Source organism: Muntiacus reevesi, chromosome 16 (genome assembly GCF_963930625.1).
Source record: "Muntiacus reevesi chromosome 16, mMunRee1.1, whole genome shotgun sequence".
Classification (NCBI taxonomy): domain Eukaryota; kingdom Metazoa; phylum Chordata; class Mammalia; order Artiodactyla; family Cervidae; genus Muntiacus; species Muntiacus reevesi.
The window spans coordinates 23017932-23036611 of record NC_089264.1 but is presented as its reverse complement, the minus strand read 5'-3'; positions in this window follow the sequence as shown (position 1 = coordinate 23036611).

Sequence of the window (18680 nt, the reverse complement as noted above, 5' to 3'; positions counted from 1 at the left end):
CAATAGTAAGCAATTTATTTTTCTCTCATCATAATTTACAAGACAAAGAATATTGTATAAACTAACCCCTGAAACAGTGGCCACTCTGAGATTTTAAAAATAACTCTGGAAGAAGGTCACAGAAATAGCTAAACATGTCTAATTCAGTCACCACATCATTCATGAGCAAGCTACTGCAACAAAGAAATGAAGCCAAAAATGTACAACATGCCACAGTCTCATTCATCAGGTTAAGTTTTTCCTTTTTCAATGACACCTTTAAATTTAAAAAGTATCTTTACAATAGGTGTAATAAGATGTGTAATGATTACAAAAATGCTAAGTTTCACAAAGAGGTTTGCTTTATATCATGTGACAAAACACACAGAGTCACAGATGTTTTATACAACTTACAGATTTTCCTTTTCCAATTAACTAGAAAGAACAACTGATTTACATCTGGGAGATGGAAATTTACTGCAAGAATTTTTTGAAACCATGAAGTTTCACGAAAACATACAACATTTTGAGTGGAAGCTACTGATTTAGTGGGCTTCCCTAGTGGCTCAGACGGTAAAAGCGTCTGAGCGGGAGACCCAGGTTCGATCCCTGGGTCGGGAAGATCCCCTGGAGAAGGAAATGGCAACCCACTCCCAGTACTGTTGCCTGGAAAATCCCATGGATGGAGGAGACTGGTGGGCTAGAGTCCATAGGGTCGCAAAGAACTGGACACACTGAGCAACTTCACCTTCACCTTCACCTTACTGATTTAGTAAGCACAGCCAACCAACATGCATTCCTTCCCTTTGCACTTACAGATTTTTTTCCCCAGTAACATTTCTAGCTATGAAAGTAATTTGAATAATTAGTAAAATAAAGTAAAATTTATGTCAATAAATTTTAAATAAACTGAAGCAAATAATCACTTTCATACATCACAATGGATTAAACTAAGCTCTTTTTTTTAATAGTGAAGGATATTCACTCACATTGCTTTCAAAATATTGCTTTGGGCATTGTTAATAAAGTTAATTATTTTAAATTAATGTTTATTTTTATATTTGAAATACATTTTAATACATTTTATAATGTATAAGCTAGTGCTTATACATGATGTAAAAATATACATATAATACAGGTAAAAAGCTTAAACATTTTTACTGATGAAGGTTTGAAGTCCAAAAACTGAGATGACTTCTGACTGCTCTTTCCATGGAGGGCTCTGCTTCATGTTCCATTTCACGATGTTTGTTCTCTTGACCAGCAGGTGTCAATATTTGGAAATATGGCTGCACTTTTTCCCACAGGCATGCTATGCTGAGTCACTTCAGTCATGTCCGATTCTGTGTGACCCCCTGAACAGCAGCCCACCGGGCTCCTCTGTCCACGGGATTCTCCAGGCAGGAATACTGGACTGGGCTGCCATTTCCCACAGGCATAAAGAATGGAAATCTTACCTCCAACAGGAAAACTTCCCTGCTGGTTTAAAAAATATCAATGACTTGAGTCTGTTTCCTTGGTGAAAAGAGAGTAGGGCCTATTTTCATTGGGCAAGGATGGCAACCTAGCAGTGTATTTGTTGTGCTTATATTTATTTGCTTTTGTTTAGTCGCTAAGTCATTTCCAACTCTTCTGCCACCTCATGGACTGCTGCCCACCTGGCTCCTCTATCCATGGGATTTCACAGGCAAGAATACTGGAGTGAGTAGCCATTCCCTTCTCCAAGGGATCTTCCTGACCCACGGATCAAATCCACGTCTCATGCACTGGCAGGTGGATTCTTTACCACTGAGCCACCAGGGAAGCCCTCGTGTTTATTAGATGGGTTTTAAGAAGAACAGAAGTCCTATTGGACTGAGACAAATGTTCGGGAAAAGGGGACACCGAGACACATACCCGTGAAGTTTTTCTGAGATTTGTTTAATGGTCCAAATATGATCTATCTTGGTAAATATTCTCTGAACACATGAAAAGGAATGCATATTCTGTCACTGTTGAGTGGAGTGTTCTGTAGATGTCAATTAGATTAAGTAGGTTGACAGTGTTATTCAAGTCTCCTATATCCTCTCTGATTTTATCTCTACTTACTCTATCAATTATTGGGACAGGGATGTGGAAATTTCCAATTATCATTGAGATATGTCTATCATTTTTATTTACCATTCTACCAAATTATACTTAATGGAGTTAAAAAACTTTTACTAGGCACATAAACACAAAATCTTTAGGTCTTCTTTATAAATTGACCCCTTTGTTGTTATGAAATGAGCTTCCCTATCACTGGTTATGTCATTTTCTCTGGTCTACTTTGCTATTAACACACTGTGAATTCATTCAGCATTTTTATATCTAAAATGTTTTTATTTAAAGTTAATTTTTAAGAGAGATTCCCCCTGGGTATAGAATTCTAGGTTAGCAGTCCTTTTCTCTCATTACTTCAAGACCTTACTTCACTATCTTCTTTGATTTGAATTATTTCTGATGAGAAATCAGCTATGATGCTTGTTTTTCTTCCTACACAAATTAACAGTTTAATCCAATCCCCTACTCCTCTGACTGCTTTTAAGATTTTTGTCTTTATCATTATTTTTGAGCAATTTGATTATGATGTGTCTTGGTGACTTTTATACATATTTCTTTTCTTATTTGGGGATATTTTTTGGGGGGGTTGAGTATGTGTGGTTTTTTGCCTTTGTTTTTTTACCTTCATGTACTAGTAGGCTTACAGTTTTCATCAAATATGGACACTTGCAGCCATTATTTTCTCAAATACTTTTTCTACTCCCCACCATTAGGAATTCCAATTACATGTGCATTATTCTACTTGAAATTGTTTATCTTATTTTTTAGCACTTTATTTTGGATGGTTTCTATTTCTTCAATGTAACTCATCTTCTCCCGGTAATGCCTCAGTTGCTAAGTTCTGCCCGACTCTTTGCAACCCCAAGGACTGCAGCACGCCAGGCTTGCCTGTCCCGCACTGTCTCCCAGAGTTGGCTCAGACTCCTGTCCACTGAGTCAGTGATGCCATCCAACTATCTCATTCTGGTGCCCCCTTCTCCTCCTGCCCTCAATTTTTCCCAGCATCAGGGTCTTTTCCAATGAGTCAGCTCTTAACATCAGATGGCCACCGTACTGGAGCTTCAACTGCAGCATCAGTCCTTCCAATAGTATTCAGGGCTGATTTAGGATTAACTAGTTTGATCTCCTTGCTGTCCAAGGAACTCTCAAGTGTCTTCTCCAGGACCACAATTCAAAAAATCAATTCTTCAATGCTCAGCCTTCTTTATGGTCCAACTCTCACATCTGTACATGACAACTGGAAAAACCATAGCTTTGACTATACAGACCTTTGTTGACAAAATGATGTCTCTGCTTTTTAATACATAATGCCTAATCTATAGTAATGCCTAATCTACCATGATTGCCATCAGGGTGCAGTCAATCCTCATTATTAGTGGATTCTGTATTTGAAAACTCACCTACTTACTAATATTTACCTGTAACCTCAAAATCAATACACACTTGGACATGTGCATAGCAGCGGAAAAAAAAAAAATCTGTTTCCTGATACATATATTCCCGGCCGAGGTCAAATGAGGAAACACTCTGCCTTCTTATTTCAGTTCTCATACAATAAATATGTGCCCTTTTTTCAGTATATTTAGTGTTACATATTTTTGCATTTTTGCACTGTGTGTTGGTGATTTCACTGTCAAAAAGGCCCCCAAGCATAGTACTGAACTGCTCTCTGGCATATCTAAGGACAAAAAGGTTGTGACATTACTTACAAAGAAAATATATGTTAGATTAATTTTGTTCAGCATGAAATATGGTGCTGTTGGCCTTGAGTTCAATGCCAATGGATCAACAATTGATATTAAATAGGGTGTCTTTGGGCTTCCCAAGTGGCGCAGTTGGTAAAGAATCCTCCTGCCAATGCAGGAGACACAAGAGATCCCTGGGTCAGAAAGATCCCCTGGAGTAGGAAATGGAAACCCATTCCAGTGTTCTTGCCTAGAAAATTTCACGGATAGAGAAGTCTGGTGGGCTACAGTCCGTAGGCTCATATAGAGTCGGACACAACTGAGCATGAATAAGGAAGGAAGAGTGTCTTTAAACAGAAACACATATAAAGTAAGATTATATCATAATCACTGATGAAAATTTTATGACCAGAGGCTCACAGGAATCTAATCCTATGTTTCTCCTGGGAGCAACTGTTCAGTATTTACGAATTCAGTGTTCATAACAACTTTCATAGATTCTAACTACCAAAATAACAAGAATCAACTATATTTTTCAACTCAGCCATAGTTTTATCTATCTGAAGCTTTCATCTCTAATATTTAATTAGGGAATGTTTTATATCTTCCATTTCTTTATTTAATCTTTCTCCTAGCTTCTTGAACATACATAAGACAGTCATATTACCAGTTTTAATTTTTTTTCTACTAATTCCATCAACTGTGTCATTTCTGGGTCAATTACTACTGGGTAACTTTTCTCTACACTATGAGTTGTATTTGCCTGCTTCTTCGTGTATCTGGAAAATTTTTATTAGATAACAGATTATGAATTTTACTTTTTGTGGTGGTTTATATATTTGTATTCCTATAGATATCCTTGAGCTTCATTCTGGGATGCAGTTCAGTTACAAATGTATCAACCAATTTCATCCTTCAGAGTCTTCCTTTAAAGCTTTGCCTAAGGCAGTTTAAAAGCAAAACTTGACAGGAGTAGGATATTTCCAAGTAACTTAACAGCATCCCACAACAAAGTTCGATAGTATCTATGGGATACTGTAAACTAACAAAATTTTGGTTAATTTTATCTCACTACTAAAACAAATAATCAGAGTTGTCTTTCTGAGTAGCTCTTTTTTCTGGTATTCCTGCAAATTCTAGATATTTTTGGTCTCCATGGTGTCAAGTTTTATCTCCTCAACTTAGGGAGATTGGGTGTCTCTGCCTGAAGTCGGCTTGCTGTGCTATGACCCAGAAAGTCATTCAGATTAGTTGGGTGAAAAAAATCACAGTGCTCACTTCACTTGTTTTTTGACTCAGGAATTACTCTCCTTTTGTTGTTGATGACCAGAGCCTATAAAACTGCTCTTTAGTACATCCTATTGAGTTTTTTAGTTGTATCTGGAGTAAAGGTAAATCAAGTCCCTGTTATTCTATCCTTGCCATCTTTTCTGTACACATATTTTCAGTTCTGAAGAAATGCAACTTAATCCTACTTTTCTCAATCAAACTTCTCATATAAAAATCCACAAGGGTTGTGCGTGCATGCCCAGTCGCTCAGTTGTTTCCAACTCTGTGACTCCAGGCTCCTATGTCCATGAAACTCTCCAGGCAAGAAACTGGAGTAGGTTGCCATTCCCTTCTTCAGGGGATCTTCCTGACCCAGGAATTGAACTCAGGTCTCCTTCATTTCAGGCAGATTCTTTACTGTCTGAGCCACCAGCAAAGCCCACAAGGGTTAAGCAAGTGAAAAACTAAGGGTTTACTTTTTTCCAGACTTCAGACTCTAACATGTAAGCATGAACTAGGACAGGTCAGCAAACGTGAACACTCAGAATAATAATACTCTTCATCAAGTGTTTAGTGTCCATGTAATTAAGGTTCTAACTAAACACTATAACGGGTATAATAATTCCATCTTTTCATTGAGTTAAATTTTTTAAAAATCCATTTTTAACATTTCTATTCAAATTCAGATAAATGAAAATTGAACTAACTAGTCTGGAGAAGGAAATGGCAACCCACTCCAGTACTCTTGCCTGGAAAATCCCATGGACGGAGGAGCCTGGTAGGCTGCAGTCCATGGGGTCGAGAAGAGTTGGACATGACTAAGCAACTTCACTTTCTCTTTTCACTTTCACACATTGGAGAAGGAAATGGCAACCCACTCCAGTGTTCTTGCCTAGAGAATCCCAGAGATGGGGGAACCTGGTGGGCTGCCGTCTGTGGGGTCGCAGAGAGTCAAACACGACTGAAGCGACTTAGCAGCAGCAGTCTAATACCATATTTTACATAAAAAGAAAGTGAAACTCATGAAAGTTAAATGACCAAAGTAATACAGTTGTTATTGCCAGAGCTTGGAAAGAATCCTGTTATTAATTTCCAGTGTGAGTGATTTCTCACTCTACAGAAACACTTCTTTCACTCTAATTATATTTGTGCCATATACCACAGCGCTGCACATATACCTGGGTAAGATGCCGAGTACATATGTCAGGGTCCCAACAGGAAGCAGATAGACTAAAAGAGTTTGATTACAGATAGCCTAAAAAAAGGATATTTTCAGATATGTAGACACGGTTCTTGTTTGGAGAATTCTATGGACAGAGGAGAGTGATGAGCTACAGTCCATGGGGTGACAAAGAGTCGGACAGGATTGAGTGACCAACACTTATTTTGGGCTTCCCTGGTAGCTCAGACAGTAAAAAAAAAAAAATCTGCCTGCAATGTGGGACACCTGGGTTTGATCCCTGAGTTGGGAAGATACCCTGGAGAAGGAATAGTTACCCACTTCAGTTTTCTTGCCTAGAGGATTCCATGGACAGAGGAGCCTGGCAGGCTACAGTCCATGAGGTCTCAGTCAGGCATGACTGAGCAACTACACTTCACTCCAACCCTACCTGTTCCATATTGACAAGGTTGCACCTTATTTATTTATTATATAATTTAACTTACAAGTAGAGGACATCATGCAAAATGCCAGGCTGGATGAATCATATGCTAGAATTAAGACTGCTGAGAGAAATATCAACACCCGCAGATATGTAGATGATACTACTCTATTGGCAGAAAAGTGAAGAGGAACTAAAGAGCCTTTGATTAGAGTGAAAGAGGACAGTGAAAAAGCTGGCTTAACTCAACATTCAAAAAACTAAGATCATGGCATCCAGTCCTATCACTTCATGGCAGAGAGATGGGGGAAAAGTAGAAATAGTGAAACAGTGGCAATAGATTTTATTTTCTTGCACACCAAAATCACTGCAGATGTGACCATAGCCATGAAATTAAAAGACATTTATTCCTTGGGAAAAAAGTTATGACAAACCTAGTCAGTTCAGTCAGTTCAGTCGCTCAGTTGTGTATGACTCTTTGCGACCCCATGAACCGCAGCACACCAGGCCTCCCTGTCCATCATCAACTCCTGGAGTCCAACCAAACCCATGTCCATCGAGTCGGTGATGCCGACCATGGCATCATGGACATCACCAGATGGTCGACACAGAAATCAGATTGATTATATTCTTGGCAGCCAAAGATGGAGAAGCTCTATACAGTCAGCAAAAACAAGATTAGGAGCTGACTGTGGTTCAGATCATGAACTCCTTATTGCCAAATTAAATTCAGACTGAAATTGAAGAAAGTGGAGAAAACCACTAGACCCTTCAGGTATGACCGAAATCAAATCCCTTATGACTATACAGTGGAAGTGAGAAATAGATTTAAAGGACTAGATCTGATAGACAGGGTGCCTGATGAACTATGGATGGAGGTTTGTGACACTGTACAGGAGACAGGACTCAAGACCATCCCCAAGAAAAATAAATGCAAAAAAGCAAAATGGCTGTCTGAGGAGGCCTTACAAATAGCTATGAAAAGAAGGGAAGTGAAAAGCAAAGGAGAAAAGGAAAGATATAGCCATTTGAATGCAGAGTTTCAAAGAATAGCAAGGAGAGATAAGAAAGCTTTCCTCAGTAATCAATGCAAAGAAATACGAGAGGAAAACAATAGAATGGGAAAGACTAGAGATCTCCTCAAGAAAATGAGAGATACCAAGGGAACATTTTATGCAAAGATGGGCTCAATAAAGGACAAATCTAGACAGTGTATTAAAAAGCAGAGGCATCACTCTGCCAAAAAAGGTCTGTATAGACAAAGCTATGGTTTTTTCAGTAGTCACGTAAAGATGTGAGAGTTGGACCATAAAGTAGGCTGAGCACCAAAGAACTGATGCTAGAGAAGACTCCTGAGAGTCCTCTGGACAGCAAAGAGATCAGACCAGTCAATCTTAAAGGAAATCAACCCTGAATATTCATTGAAAGGACTGATGCTGAAGCTCCAATACTTTGGCCATCTGATGCCAAGAGTTGACTCACTGGAAAATACCCTGATGCTGGGAAAAATTGAGAGCAGGAGGAGAAGGGGGTGACAGAATGAGATGATTGGGTGGCATCACTGACTCAGTGGACATGAGTTTGAGCAAACTCCTGGAGATAGTGAAGGACAGGCAAGCCTGGTGTGCTGCAGTCCATGGGGTCACAGAGTCAGACACGACTTAGCGACTGAAAAAGACAAGGTTAAGGAAACCAACAGGATGTGGTAACTGCAATTGTGGAAATCCATAGCACCCCTAGGGCTATGAGGCTAAACACAAACAAAAATAAAAAAGAAACACAAATAAACACCAAAGTTCTGCAGCAAGAGCAATAGCCATAAAAGAAAGGTCACAAAGCAGCATCTGTGGAAGTGGAGGAAGACAGTCACTTCCTGTCAGAGATCAGGAGAATACATACTCAACTGCTTTCCCCTCTCAGGCTTCAATCTTGTCAGGGTCTCTACTGACCAAACCCAAGGCAAAGGAGTACAAACAGGAGGCTTCTTGGGGCACTGAATAGAGAAGAGAAAACCCAGACAGTTGATCTGCAGGAGCAAGATGAAGAAATATTACACCAAATTTTTTATTACACATACATTTGAAAAAAATTTGTGGTCACAGAGATGTCAAGGAGACTGAGGGTACCAATCAATCATTTGGGGACAGTCAAAACTGTTTTGGAAACTATCTCTACTTTGAATATTTTCAAAACTTGTCCACCTTAATTCTCCTTTTGCAATAGTTTTTACTACAAAAGAAATGTCTATGTCAGTAATTTTTCATTAAGAAGATATAACTAATGAAGCAAAATGACAGCAAGAGTCAATACGTCTTTGTATTCCTGAGAGACCTAACATTTTTTTACATTCACCAGAAATGACCTTTCAGTTTATTAAAGAGCATCTTTCTTGATGGAACTAAAAATCAATTCTGAGTGTCATGATTGAGCACTCACAACAACTTACCTAAGTTTTGTCATTGAGATTTACAAATGCCACTGGCTTGAAATCATAGGTTGAGGAAATATAATCTATACAAATGGCAAAGCAGACTTGTTTACTGTCTTTTAGGTCCCAGGAGACTCACTTCATATCTCATAAGCTAAGTGTTTTATTAAATCTTTGACTTGCTTTACTCGAATAAAAACCAATTTGTGACATCAAGAAGGTTGCAGGGTGGGACCATTTACTTGTCCTACCTATTCTTGGGAACACATAAAACTTCATATATATTTTTTATAGCTCCAGATTACAAAGTAGTACCCTCAGGTTTTTCAAAATACAGTTGTTGCAAAAATTTCACACAAACATCTTCTGTGTTAATTGCTTATTCCTTAGAGGCTTTTTTAAATGGCTGTATAATGGTGAATTATGCTGGCAACAGAAAGACGGTTCATTTATAAAGTTCATATAAATGATGCATTGGGAAAGGGTTTTTTGTTCCGGTTGATAAAAGTTAATCAAATGCAAGATGGCATACAGCAATTCAGCATAAATCTTCCACAGAGAGCTGCTTATGCCTCCATCTCCCAGGTAGACAGAACATTTATCTGACTATTTCTAAACTGTCCCAATAAATCTTTGATTAAGAGAACCATATCAAAGTAGCTGATTAATGGCTTGTTTTTCAGAACTCTTCTAGTAAATATATTATAAATGGCAACTCTTCAATAGTCTGAAAGCAGAGACATTTAAAACTTAAGTGAAAACCACAAATGAGTCAAAGGAATAAGAGGGAAAGGATTGCGACTGATACAGAAATTGAACCTAGTTTTGTCTAAATTTGCAATCCATGTTCTTTCCATTGCTTCTTTCTTATTAAGTTGCTAAAGGTTCTAGCTGTTAAGATTTCTGATTCTGCATGTAACAAAATACAGTAATTAAACATTCTCACCTAGAAGACTGAAATTTAGGGAGCTCAGTCAAATATATTTTTAAAGAGCTTTAAAGTTTCACAAAGATTATAATATCCTGTCAGATCATCTACTTTTTTCCTTAGATTTGATGAAGTAGATTATGTACAATTACAAATCGATAATATGGGGGTTTGAACGAGATGGTCCCAGTTTATAAATCTCAGTCACACTAAGGTATTCTTACCCAAGACACAGTTCTACCCAACCGTGGCAATCATTTATTTGTTTAATGTGAAAGTAAAAGTGAACAAAACATTAAATCCTCTTAGCATCCACACTTCATTTTTTTAAAGCCACCTTTCTTTGCATGTACTCAATTTAAGAAATGGTGCTTGAATTTTGAGGACTAACTACCAAGGAAAGGGGCAAAAAGGTGATGATAATGAAAAGGAAATACATTTATGTTTGTATTGCATGGTTTGACTGCAGCATAAAAAAAACAAATAATGTTACTTACCTATCATATGTATAGTAGTTCCATGTATCTTTGAAAAGAAGGATAACATTTTGCCACTTTTCTCTCTCTCACTGAGCTTAATTAAAATGTGCTCTTTTCTAAACTGACTGAGTCACTTGGCTCTCCTCTGTTTATTTCAGGCTCCACACACAAACGCTTTACCAGATTTCCATTTGGGGAGGATTACTCATTTTGCAATCTAATTTTCTTCCAACAGAATGCTTTTGTTTCTTTATCAATATTGGGGGGGGGGGCGGGGAAACAGATCGCCAAGAGTCTACTCTCTCCATACAAACAAGCTCTCAAGTTAATTTTCTTGATTATTTCTTCATCCCCCCACCTCCACCAAGAAAGCTTGCATATGGACAATTTCTCCTCTGATGGCTAAGGACTGTATACTATAATCTCCCAAGAGTCCAGCCTTTGCCACACATGGCTTATTCCAGATTTCATCAGACAAACTCAAACTTCTAGGCCAGAGTTGTAGTACAAGGGAATTTTCTCTTGGAAAGGTTAATGATTTCACTTCGATCTCATTGCTTTCAGATGCCTTGGCTATCTGTGTTGGAAAACCTCTACATGTCATTTAAGTCAATGCTCTCACTCTTCAAACAATGACACTGAAATTCAGATAGGTAAAATAAAAATGTCATAAGTGATTTAATGGCAAAACCTGGACTACAACTCTTATAAAAACACATTCAGTGAGTTTTCTCTAATATATAACTTCTGTCTCACACACATAACTTTTGTCATTAAAATTTTTTGATATTCCCTTTTAATCCACTGAGATATGTGAACTGAACTAATACTCCTATATTTCATTTGCACTAAAAGACATATTATCCATTTTTTAGCACTTCTAAAATAGGCATGAATCTTAAGAAGCAATGGTATCTTCTGCTGTTAGTTGGGTATCAGTAATGATGTAAGGTCATTACCTATTCATGTGCAATCTTGGTTGATATTCTGATGGCATAACTGGACAACTACAATCCCTTCAACATTTGGTTGAAAAGCTCTTTAAGAATTTTTGAGGAATTAATATAAGACTTAGCTATAGAGTTTAACTGACTTTTTCTGGTAAGATTCAGAAAGATCCAATAAGTGTGACTATGAACAGAACTACATCCAACTAAAAAGCTTTTGCATGGCAAAGGAAAAAATCCACAAAATGAAAAGGCAACCTGCTGAAAGAAGGAAGATATCCTTCCTTCAGATATCAAATAAGTGGTTAATTCCCAAAATATATAAAGACCTTATACAACTTAATAATTTTAAAAAAAAGAAAAATAATTGAAAAATGGGCATGGAACCTGAATATTTCCAAAGAAGCATACAGATGGCCCAGGGGCACAAGAAAAGATGGTCAACATCACTGATCATCAGGGATATGCAAAGTGAAACAGTAATATCACCTCACACCTGCCAGAATGGTGATTATCAAAAAGACAAGAAAGAAAAAATGTAATATCTAATTCAGAAGATCATCATGAGATGTCCACAAAATAATATCTGTTTCTAAATGTGTAACACAAAACAGTCACATAGTTAGATCTCAATAAACAAACCACCATGTTGTCCTTATTGTCAGTGCTGTTTCTATTGCTAAAGGGGAAAAGGCAAACATCCACAAAATTCATAAGAACACAGCAAAGGGAAAATAAAAGCAAGAGTCCAGTTAGGAACATAAACAAGCAATATTTAAACACAAGTGCCGAGAAGACAGTGAAATGATTGATAGTGATAGGTGTTAAGCAGGATAGAGTCCACTTGAAAGGGTCCATGGAGATGAAGCAGGTTGAACAGAATTCTGAGGATGGGAGAGGTGATTTGCCAGCAAAGCATGGGAAGAGAATTATAAAGGTGGGTTGGAATTGCTAAAGACCTAATGATGCCAACATATCTAAGCCCACTTGCAGTTTCAGACCATGTTAGAGATGAAATGAAGAGACATAGCAAGCAATGAGAGAGGGCATAGATGGCCCTTCCAGGGGAAAAGCACAAGGAAGGTACAGAAATACAGATGCATTTCTAGAGGCTGTCATTCTTTCCTAGGTGGCCTGGGAAGAACCAGGCCAGCACTGCGGGAGCTCAGCCAACAGGAGCTGAGTGCCTCGCCTGCTAAAGTACCTTATACAAGATCCCTGGCACTGCGGCTTTATTTATTTGGAGGTCAAAATATTTCATCCAACTGTTTCTCTTTTCTATCCTCCTCCTGGGTAGCAACCTGGGGCCATGCTGCCCTAAGCCACCTGCTCATCAGAGCTCCAAAAATGCACCTGTGTGGCTTCACTGCCAGTTCTTTCTGCCTCCTCAGAAAAGCTATTCTGGGCAAGCCTATATGCTATTATGGACTACACGTTTATATCCATTCAAAATTCACATGTAGAAATCCTAACCCCAATGGGATGGCAATAGGAGATGTGACCTTTGGGAGATAACTGGGTCATGTATTAGAGTTCTCTAAAGAAAGAGAAAAAAATAAATAAATGTATTAATTTGCAGAGAGGGAGCAAGACTTATTGTAGGAATTGGCCCATGCAATTGGGGAGGCCATGAAGTTGTCTAGAGGATCATGTGAGCCAGAGGTATAATGCAGTCTGAGTTCAAAGGCCCAAGTGTCAGAAGTATCAGTGTCTGAGAATAAAAGATGGATGTCACAGCTCAGGCAGAGAGTGAAACTGCCCTTTCTCTGACCTTCTTTTCTATTCAGCCCTCAATGGACTGACTGGTACCCACCCACACTGGTGATGGCTATCTTCTTTACTCATACTACCAATTTAAACAATAATCTCTTCCAGAAACATCCTCACTGACAGGTCCAGACATGATCATTACGTTATCTAGGCATCCCTTAACCAGTGAAGTTGACACATAAAATCACCCTTCACAGGTCAGGAGGGTGGAACCCTCATGATGAGATTAGTGTTATATGAAGAGGAACAAACTAGCTTTCTCTCCCTCTCCCTCTGCATCTCCCCAGTCCTCGCTGGATACAGGGTTTGCCTGCTACTTGATCTCTGGACTTCTCTGCCTTCAGAACTGTTAGAAATAAATGTTTGCTATTTAAGCCACTCGTTCTATGGCAACTTATTGTAGCAGCCTGAGCAGACTAAGCCACTGTGTGACTTGGATTCCCCCTCCTGATTACCTACAAAGGTCTTTCAGTTTAGACAATGATTCTCAGGACCATGGACAGGGTTTTGGTGACCTATCGGTGACCCATCACCTATGACAGGAGCTAAATCACTAACAAAGCCAAGGCTCTTGGTCCTCCTAAGCTTGCTCCAATGTGTTGCTCCCTTTACTGATGATCAGATGCTCTGATAAGTACTGAGCTCAACCAGCTTATTCACACTTACATCCAAGGAGAACAGCCTATGCCACAGCCTCTTGTCCCCAGAATCTACCATCTTACACTCATGACTTGCTGTGTTACAATTATGGATCACTGACAGCTTTTCCCCATTTCAGCACACTGAGGTTCCCATGCAAACTGCATCTCAGGGTTGCCTGTTCAGCCAAAGGATCCACATGGCAGTCACTCACTGCATAGTGCTGGCTATATTCAATACACTGAATTCTTCTTGGCCAACAGCAGCTAGACTTTGGGAACCCATCCCAGATCTCCCAGTGCTCTCTGAAGCCATACTTTGACTTTTTCTACTTTACTATACCAACTCCCATTGAGCCCTCATTTATGACTTGGAAGAAGATGAGAAAAAAGGTGGGAAACACCTGTGGGAGCAGGGATCCTGTGGTCTCAATCTTAGCTTAAGCAAACCAAAGCTCACAGCACAAATCTGTGAAGCAGAAAGACGTCAATGTCAGAACACTCAACCTATGTTAGTCAGAGCTTCTACAGAATAATAACACGGGGGCACTGGATGTACCAAGGAGCGACTTACAGAGAAGCCTGGGGCGTGAAATTGAGTCCCCATGGGCAGAGCTTTGCTGAGAAGGAAAGGTGTTAGGCTTTGATATAATGGTTATGTAAATAATCCTAATTAACAAATTAACATCCTAAATAACAAAAGTTAGTTCAGAAGTTCACTATTCAGCTAATTAATACAAGTCTGATGCTTAGGAATAAACCATGGGCCCTGTCTTGAGTTTGCTCAAGTTGCAAACTCATAACAGAATACAATAGGCCGAATGGCTAAAACGACAGAAATTTACCTTCTTACAGTTCTGGAGGCAAGGAAATAGCAATATAACTTTTATTCTGAGGCTTCCGCCCTTGGCTTGTAAGCAGTGTTTCAGCTATGTGAAACTATGTGTTTGATCCATTCATGCAGAAAGAGAAAGAGCATGAGGTCTCTGCTGTCTCTTTTTAAAAGAACACTAATTTGGGAATTCCCTGGTGGTGGTTGGACCTCAGCACTTTCACTGCCGGGCACAGGTTCAAATGCCGGTTAGGGGAACTAAAATCGCTCAAGCCATGGGATGCCACCAAAAAAAAAAAAAAAAAAAAAAAGACACTAATCTTGTTGGACCAGGGCCCCACCTTTAAGACCTCACTTAACCCTAATTACTTCTTTAAAGGCTCTGTCTCCAAATGCCACACTTGGAATTAGGGCTTTAACAACTATGAATATGAGGGGGCCTGGGACAGGTACAAATATCCACTCTATAATAGTCTTATAAATAGAATGAGCTTTCCTAGGAACTTAAAGTAATAGCTGAAAATCCCTAAAGGAAATTTAGAACTATGACTTAATTAGTAGCATAATATGCAATATAGTTGACCATTGAACAGTACAGTAGTTAGGGACAGAACACTGCACAGTTGAAAATTTGCATACAACTTTTGACACACACACCCCCCAAACTTAACTACAGATGACTCCTGAACAACATGGTTTTAACTGTATAGGTCTTTACATGTGGGTTTTTTTCAGTAAATATATTGAATATTTGGGGGAGACGTGATGATTTTAAAAAATTCATGAACAGCAAGTCTTAGAAATATCAAAAAAATTAAGAAAAAGGTATATCATAAAACTATAAATGTATGTAGGTATTAGTCTGTTTTATCCTTTACTACTAGTAAAGATACACAAATCTGCTATAAAAAGTTGAAATTTGTCAAACCTTATGCACACAAACACAGACTATACATGTCATAATGTGCAATGGACAGAATGTAAACAGATGTAAAGATTCGGTATTACATCTTAACTGTAGCATATACTGTAATAACTCCATAGCCACCACCTGTTGTTACTATTTTGGTGTTCAGTCACTCAGTTGTGTATGACTCTTTGCAACCCCATGGACTGCAGCACACCAGACTTCCCTGTCTTTCACCATCTCCCAGAGCTTACTCAAACTCATGTCCACTGAGTCCGTGATACCATCCAATCATCTCATCCTGTGTAGTCACCTTCTTTGCCTGCCTTCAATCTTTCCCAGCATCAGAGTCTTTTCTAATGAGTTGGCTCTCCACATCAGGTGGCCAAAGTACTGGAGCTTCAGCTTCAGCATCAGTCCTTCAAATGAATATTCAGGGCTGATTTCCTTCAGGATTGGTTTGATCGCTCTCTCAAGAGTCTTCTCCAACACCATAGTTCCAGTTGAAAAGCATCAATTCTTTGGCACTCAGCCTTCTTTATGGTCCAACTCTCACATCCATACATGACTACTAGAAAAACCATAGCTTTGACTAGATGGACCTTTGTCAGCAAAGTAATGTCTCTGCTTTTGAATATGTTGTCTACGTTTGTCATAGCTTTCTTCCAAGGAGCAAGCATCTTTTAACTTCATAGCTACAGACACTATCTGCAGTGATTTTGGAGCCCAAGAAAATAAAGTCTGTCACTGTTTCCACTGTTTCCCCATCTATTTGCCATGAAGTGATGGGAATGGATGCTATGATCTCCATTTATTGAATGCTGAGTTTTAAGCCAGCTTTTTCACTCTCCTCTTTCACTTTCATCAAGAGGCTCTTTAGTTCTTCTTCACTTTCTGCCATAAGGGTGGTGTCCTCTGCATATCTGAAGTTATTGATATTTCTCCCAGCATTCTTGATTCCAGCTTGTGCTTCATCCAGTCCAGCATTTTGCATGATGTCCTCTGCATAGAAGTTAAGTAAACAGGATGACAATATACAGCCTTGAATACTCCTTTCCCAAATGGAACCAGTCCATGTTCCATGTCCGGTTCTAATGGTTGCTTCTTGACCTGCATACAGGTTTCTCAGGAGGCAGGTGAGGTGGTCTGGTATTCCTATCTCTTTAAGAATTTTCCACAGTTTGTTGTGATCCACACAGTCAAAGACTTTAGCTTAGTCAGTGAAGCAGAAGTAGATGTTCTTCACCGAATTGATGGACACAAGTTTGAGCAAGCTCCAGGAGTCGGTGATGGACAGAGAACCATGGAATGCTGCAGTCCATGGGGTTGCAAAGAGTTGGACATGACTGAGTGACTGAACTGAACTGAACTGATATGTTCTTCTGGAATTACTCTGTGATCCAGCAGATATTGGCAACTTGAGCTCTGGTTCCTCTGCCTTTCTAAATCCAACTTGAACATTGGGGAGTTCTCAGTTCATTTACTATAGAAGCCTAGCTTGTAGAATTTTGAGCATTACTTTGCCAGTGTGTGAGATAAGTGCAATTGTGTGGTAGGTGCTGTTATGTGTTGCTTTAAAGTGCTGTAATGTGATTCTAATCATCTCCGTGTGCATCATCTCTCCAATAAATTACATATTGCAATAAAAAGTGATCACTCTTGATTCTCAGATATTTTTCATTGTGTATAACACTATATTGTAAACCCTGAATAACATCATGAAACCCAAGAAAAGTGCCACCAGTGATGCTGAAAGTGCTCCCAAGAAGCAAAGTTACCATATTACAAGAAAAAATTGAACTGCTTGAAATACATCATAGTTTGAGGTCTTCAGGAGTGAGTGCCCACCATTTCAGGATGAATGAATACAGCATAAGGATTACTGAGAAAAAAGAAAAGGAAATTCCTGAAGCCATCACTGCAGGTACACCAGCATGTGTGAAACCTTCAACTTTCTGCAAAATATCTTTCCATCTTGTATTGAAAATGCAACTTTCATGTAGATGCAGGATTGCTATAAAGGCATACCCATAGACTCTAATATGATTCAAGAAATGATGAAGTCATTGTATGACAACTTAAAGCAAAAGGATTATGAAAGATCTAAAGCTGAAGCATTTAATGCCAGTAAAGGATTGGTTTGATAATTTTAGAAAGACATTTGGATTTAAAAAAAAAAAAGTTAAGATAATAGGAGAAGTGGTTTCTGCTGACCAAGAGTTCCCAGATGCCATCAAGAAAATCACTGAGAAGAAAGAATATCTGCCTGAACAATTTTTATTGCAGACAAAAGTGTTGTATTCTGAAAGGAAAAAATGTCACAAAGGATATTTATTAGTAAGGAAGAAAAAAAGCAAGCACCAGAATTTAAGGCAGTAAGGGATAAGCGAACTCTAATGTTTTGTGTAAATGCAGTTAGCTTTATGATCAGGACTGCCCCCATCTATAAGCTGTTAACCCCCAAGACTTGAAGGGAAAAGATAAAACCAGCTGCCTGTCTTTTGGTTGTATAGCAAGAAGACTTGGACAATGAGAAACCTTTTCAGGATTGGTTCTATCAGTGCATTCTCCCTGAAGTCAGGAAGTACCCTGCTAGTAATGGACTGCCTTTCAAAGTTCATTTGATATTGGACAATGCCCCTGCTCATCCAGAAGTCTCTAAGTTCAATATCACTGAAGGCATCAGAATGGTCAAAATGAAAGTGAAAGTCGCTCAGTCATGTCTGAATCTGCGACCCTATGCACTATACAGTCCATGGAATTCTCCAGGCCAGAATACTGGAGTGGGTAGCGTTTTCCTTCTCCAAGGGATCTTCCCAACCCAGGGATCAAACCCAGGTCTCCCACACTGCAGGTGGAATCTTTACCAACTGAGCCAGCAGGGAAGCCCAAGAACACTGGAGTGGGTAGCCTATCCCTTCTGCAGTGGATCTCCCCGACCCAGGAATCAAACCGGGGTCTCTTGCATTGAAAGCAGATTCTTTACCAACTGAGCTAGCAGGGAAGCCCACAAAATGGTCAACTTGGCCCCAAAACCAGTATTTCAAATTTAGCCTCTAGATCAGGACTTTTAAGGCTCATTATACATAGCCCTTTATGGAGAGGACTGTCAACACTTTAGGCTTCCCAGGTGGC